The sequence below is a fragment of the Ischnura elegans genome, chromosome 3 (assembly GCF_921293095.1).
Source record: "Ischnura elegans chromosome 3, ioIscEleg1.1, whole genome shotgun sequence".
In the NCBI taxonomy this organism is placed as follows: domain Eukaryota; kingdom Metazoa; phylum Arthropoda; class Insecta; order Odonata; family Coenagrionidae; genus Ischnura; species Ischnura elegans.
Genome location: NC_060248.1, coordinates 2,747,752 through 2,754,317, shown reverse-complemented (window position 1 = coordinate 2,754,317; position 6,566 = coordinate 2,747,752).

The following is a 6,566-nucleotide window of genomic DNA, read 5'->3' as shown; positions in this document are numbered from 1 at the left end:
AAGATAGAGGTTATTATTGCGATGTTTTAGTCAATTCACAATTTAGTCCAGAACACCGAAAGAGTTGACTCTGCGATCGCCAGAGGTATACCGAGGGAAGATGATGGCAACTTCAACATACATAATTGATTTGAGAGGCTGATACTCTGTGGAATTCCATGAATAAGGAGAAAGAATACTTTTTTAATCCAATGAAAATATAAAATCTCAGTTTTATATTCTTCGTTGAACTAGAAAGTATTACTTTGAATTGCCGTCCAAGCCTGAGCGGGAGAGGAACTGCGAGGCCCAGAGTAGTAAAGCGAATCTATTGCTACATGTATTTTAATTATTATTGCTATGCTATAAGGCAAAATATTTTTATTAATACTGCCGTTTCTTGCTGTCATGTATTATTATTTTTCGAAGATGATATGAAATAGAAGCTGGAAATTTTTAAAAATATCTACGTGAAAATTTGCGAAAAAACGGCAAAATTGCGGCAAAAACGGCAAAATTTTTAATGCGGTTTTACACTATTTACGGAGAATGATTCCCCTCAAATCTACAGCTTTACCATTATATTATTTTTTCAGAAGTTTTGCACCCCTCAAAACCCCTAGAAAAAATTAAATAGTGGTAAAAATTGGAGGGGGGGGGGCTTCCCCAAAAATGGTGGGTGATGGAGAAAAACAGAGTTCATATTCGGATTTAGGAGGTCATTTTATAACGAAATAGCAGGAATGGTGTCAGGGCCGATTTTCATTCCGTCCAGTGATAATTTAAGCAATGCTGATCATTTGAATGAATCCACACCCCCTTGATAGTATTGTAAAATGATATATTAATGCCAGGAAGCATTTTGTTACCACTTGAGGCAGTAATACTTGCGTCATGGATAATGGCAGAAATAATTACTACGTGGATTTTATTGAAACGTAGGTATTACAACGCGGAAATGTCGGGAGTAAGCAAAAAGGGAAGGATGTAAGACAAGGGTAAGCCCAGGGTCATAACTAGGGGGAGGGGGGGGGCAAGCCATAGTCTAGAAGGGGGCGCAAGCCAAGTTGTAACATTTTAGCATGGAAAAGGTGAATGAAACAAATATTTTCAGAAAATAATAACAGCGCTTTATTAGTTTATAATATCATTTCCTAAAAAAATATTTTTAATTTAGTTACACATTTATACCCACTAATTTATATCATTTTTCGTGGATTTACAGAAAATTTGTTGAATGCTTTCGTTTCAATTCAGTTCTGATTTTGCATAAAGACTTTTGCAATTTTTGCTTCTGGAGGGGGGGCACCTGCCGCTCGCCTATGATGTAAGGTTCTATTTTTTCTTGGGGGAAATTCAGGAGGAACGTCTGCTTTGTTCTTACTCATCGTCCTTACTATAGCCTATCTTTTTTTGATAAAGTTCTACTGTCAAAGGCATGCTGGTACACTAATTGTGAATGGTAATATTTCTTCCTCTGCATTCAATGTGTTCAGCTAAGCGTTTGAAACTTTCATGAGGTGAATTGGATTCTTTGAAAGGGCATCTGGCTACGTGCCCATATAAATTTCAATTTTTACGTAAAATTTCCTAGCATCCACCACAGCAATGATTTCATTACCATATTTCTTTGGCTTTTCGAAAGATACTGCGTTAAAGGACATCGGCCTCGAAATGGTGTAAGTTGCTCAAGGATCGTGATGTACTCTGATGGTGTATTTGCAAATTCAAATTTGTTGGATATTTTATTAATGAACTCAGTAACTGCGGCTTACTAGTCACTTTTCTTACTTTATAGTCTAGTGCTAAGGTCATAAAAACTAATGCACCGTAGAAAAAAATCCGATAGCTCAATGTACGGGAAAAAAATTTGATAGACGTCTTTGCTCCAAATCTCCCTAATATCAACATAGGAAATTTTATACGCACCTGAGAGAAAAAGGAGACTAATAAGAGCCAGTTAATCTGAATCAGAAGAATACTCAGTTATAAGAAACAGAATCAAAGTAGAGATTTGTTATTTTCACAATTACATCTAATAATTCTGCGCAAAAAGAGGCGAAATGCTGATGATTCATCACACACACTAATTGCACACGGGTGTATTCCAGGAAGATGGGTCATCGTCGATTTCAACAAGCCAAATGCGAGCGAATGAATTTTAATCGTCTTCACGATGGATCGGAAGCGAGAATAAATTGTAAAACTTTCGGTCTATTAAACGGTGTATTAGGGTATCTCTTGACGTGCACCACTCCTGCCGACTGTTCTAAGGTTGGAGGGGGTACTGACATGAGATGAAGCGAGGGGTGATAGAAAGATTTAGTCGGTCCGCTTGTAAGAATTAGGAAGAGCTTTTTGGGAGTTCCATCGGCACATCAAAAAGATGGGGAAGGTATGAGGAAAGATTTTGCTGATACGTGTCCTTTTTGGGTCATTGGGGTACAGACTCCGCTGCCGAAATAAAAATGGATGTGGAATCTGAATTTGTGGCATCGCTTGATGCCATTAGTTCTGAATATATGGTAGAGGTGAAGTGTCCCATATCTGAAAGATGCAAGTTAAATTATATTAGCAGCTGTGGGAAAGTGGGCATTAGATGCCATGTCAGACTGCAACTCCAAATGTCGTTTTATCGGAAGGAAAAAGGAAGATTGTGCGTTGCTGACCGTAAGTACGAAGTCAATTCCAAAATTGAAATGAAAATTGTCAATTATGACAAAAATTTAGCGAAGTCACTGGTTGACAGGGCCATGGAATCCTGGAGAAAAAAGATATTCCCTCTGTTAACCTTTTGATTTCAATAAAATGTTTTAATGGATTTTACTTTACAATTTCTTTTTAAAACCATAGTCCATTGAAATTTCACGAGGAGTCAACTGTCCATGTTAACAACCTATCTATCTCTGTATTCCATAAGTGGAATGGTTGGTGGAACTGGATGGCAAAATGCAAGTAATGTGAATATGAAAATATGAGTTACATCTGAACTTATGGTAAAATACTGATTTCAGAGGTTTGCTACCCTATTTCAGACCAAATACATTCAAAACAGAGTAAGATTCCCACTTCTTGGTAATCTACCTGCCGAGGAGCAGATATTTGCCTGCAACAAGGGTGTCAACGGTATGAGTGTTGCTATTATGACAGATGACTTGGCAGTTTTTTTTTTAATATGAAGGGACGATTTGGTTACCGTCTGTCTTTTGAATAAAATTTTCCTCAAACTATCAATGCTTTGTCAGGTATGCATATCATATTTTAAGAGTGATATATATAATATATATTAAGATTTAAGATACATTATGTATTAAGATACGACATATTATAAAGTCTTCGATGGCAGCAATATTTGTTATGTTGGCTTGACCCACAGCACAAAATATCTTCTAGATATCTACAAAAATATCTAGAACATATCTATCTTCAGATAATGCCTAGAAAATATCTCGTAATATCTTATAGACATCTTCTAGATGTTTTGTGGATATCTGAATGTCCGCTTTTCCGATATCTACAAGATATATTTGAGAAGATATTTTCTAGACATTCATATTCAAATTGCATCCATTGGGAAAATTCAGGGTAAATGATTCGCTAATGATCCCGGCCAACATAGGAGGATTTATGGGAGGACAAGGGGACACGTTCCCCCTAAGGGAAAGGGGGGACGTGCCCCCCCCCCAGATGGTTTAAAATTAGACGAGAATTTCAACACAGTTTATCATTGTGATCGCTTTATTTTGTGTATTACTGAGCCTCAATCAGTGGAAAAGCGAGTGGGTGGGTCTGGGGTGTCCGATTCCCCCCCAATCCCCCCCACATTTCAAATTTATTTTCTTTAATAAGGCAAGAAATGTGTTTTCATATTTGGGGGGGGGGGTTCGGACCCACTGGACCCCCCAAAATATAGAAATTTATGACTTTTTCAATTTTTACATTTACGAGGCAAAGTGAATGTGTTTTTATATTTCGGATTTTAGGGGGGAGGGGGTGTAATGGGGTCCGGACCCCTCCCCCCCCAACGAAATATAAAAATTGATGATTTTTCATTTTTTTCTTTTATGGAGCGAAGTAAATGTGTTTTTATATTTCAGGGGGGGTTCGGACTCCTGGACCCCCCCAAATTTAAAAATTAATGATTATTTTTCTTTTATGAAGCAAAGTAAACGTGCTTTAATATTTCGAGGGGGTTAGGGGAGGTCCGAACTACCGGTAAAACGGGGTGAATAGAAACAATTTCAACTTTGGTTTGAAATTTTGCATATTTAAATGGGCTCAATGAACTAAAATTTATATTGGGCAAAAAATTGTTTATATGGAACAACTACAAAAGTAGTTGTTCCATATAAACAATTTTTTGTTGTTCCATATAAACAATTTTTTGCCCAAAAACAGGTCTCTGTTAAACCTATTTGTTTATAGTATTTAATTTTTTAAATTTTATTTGATTTTAAAGAGAAAAAATTAAAACATGTTGTTTCTATTCACCCCACAAATGGGGGTGAATAGAAATAGTACTTGAATTTCATGTTTTTTTCTATTGAAACGAATCGGGGGTGAATGGAAACAGTTAAATATGGTATTTTTAATTTGAACTCCACTTTGAACAAATTTTCCTTTCCCAATATCCATTGAAACCCCTCCTTTGGCTCAGATTTATTGATGACATATTCCTCCTATGGCCACATGGTAATGATTCCCTCGACAATTTTATTGCTACTCTCAATTCCTCATCCTCTCTTTCTTTCACCTCAACCATTTCTAATTCCCAGATTACCTTCCTTGATGTCAATATCTCTCTTGTCAACAACAAATTTCTCACCTCTACCCATGTAAAACCCACGAATAAGCAGCAGTACCTTCATTTCAGCAGTTGTCATCCTTCCCACACTAAACGCTCCCTTCCCTATTCCCTGTCCATTCGAGGCCACCGTATATGTAATAATCCTGATGCCTTGAATAATTTCCTTCACAGCCTTCACCGTTCCCTCCTCCAGAGAGGCTACCCAGAGTCCCTCCTACGTAAAAAAATTCTCAAACACAAATGCCCCCCAGAACCGTGCAATAGAAACAAACCACGAGACCTTTCCCTCTGCACCACTTACTTTCCTGGAATACAATCCCTGCAATCTATCCTTAAAGACCTCTTCCCTATTCTAAAAAAACAATAAGTCGACGGAAAATAGGTCGTGCAAAGGGAAAGAAACTGCGACGAATTATCCCCCTCTAGTTGTTTCGGGACATACGGTTTTTTCGGATCTTGTTTCGGAGGAGGGATTCCGGGCAACCCCTTCTCCGGAGAGCATGGTGTAAATTAGAAAGAAATCTATTTAGGGAGTTCGGATGATTGCATACTCTGTGACCACGGATGGAAAGAGAATAAGGGAGGGAGCGTTTTGTATGTGTCGGATGACAACTATTGTAATGTAGATATTGCTGTTTGTTAGTATTTTCAATGTGCACAGAGGTGTGAAATTTATTGTTCGTGAGAAAAATGTCCACATCAAGGAATGAGACACGAGTGGAGGAGGAATAGGATGTAAAATTTACGGATGGAAATGAGTTGATGCCGGAGATGAAAGTGGTTAGGGATTCCATGCCATGTGGCCACAGGAGAAAGATGTCATCTATGTACCGGACCCAAAGGGAGGGTGTGAGTGGGTATTGGGAGAGAAAAGACTGTTCTAGGCGGCCAAGAAAAAGGTTGGCATAAGACGGACTGAACCGGCTCCCCATAGCACACCCCCTAGACTGTGTGTAGTGATTGTTATTGAACGAGAATGAATTGTGTTTCAGTATTATCTCGGAGAGGTCGACGAGAAACTTTGTGCTCGGAATCTGTGGAGTGGAGCGCTACTCAAGGAAGTGTTCGAGAGCGGATAGGCCTTCTGTGTGCGGTATGGAGGTGTAAAGAGATGTGACGTCGATGGTCGCCATTATGACGTCTTTGTCTCCAGGAAGGGTGGTCGAGTGAAGGCGTTGGAGGAAGTGATACGTGCCTTCAATGTATGAAGGAAGAGAGTGCACTATGGGTTGGAGATAATGATCAACAAAAGCAGAAATTCGTTCTGTGGGAGATTGAATAGAAGAAACTATCGGACGGTCGGGATTGTTAGCTTTGAGTATTTTAGGTAGTATGTAAAAATGAGGGCTACGGGGGTTGGAAGGTGATAGTAATGCGATTACTTGGGCTGTTAATCCTTCCTGTGTTCCGTTTTCCTCGAGGAAAGAAAGAATCTTCTCTCGGTATTGGGGATTGGGATCAGCAGGAATGGGTCGGTACGCCGAAGCGTCGGACAACTGCCTAAGCGCCTCGTTATTGTAAGCAGCCTCATTCATTACGACCACCGTAAACCCTTTGTCTGACGGAGTGATGACGATGTCCGGATGAGGAAACTGAACGCCAACTTTTCTGTTTGCGAAAGGTTGTCCTAAGGTTTTATTGATTTTATGAAAGATCTGTCCGAAAATTACGAGAGGAGGAGATTACTGAAGATTTCGATAGGATGGTTGGAGGGGAGAGGTTTGGGTTCGTGCGAAGAAAGAGGCTTAAATCTCGTCAGTGCACTATGGACGGTAGAGGA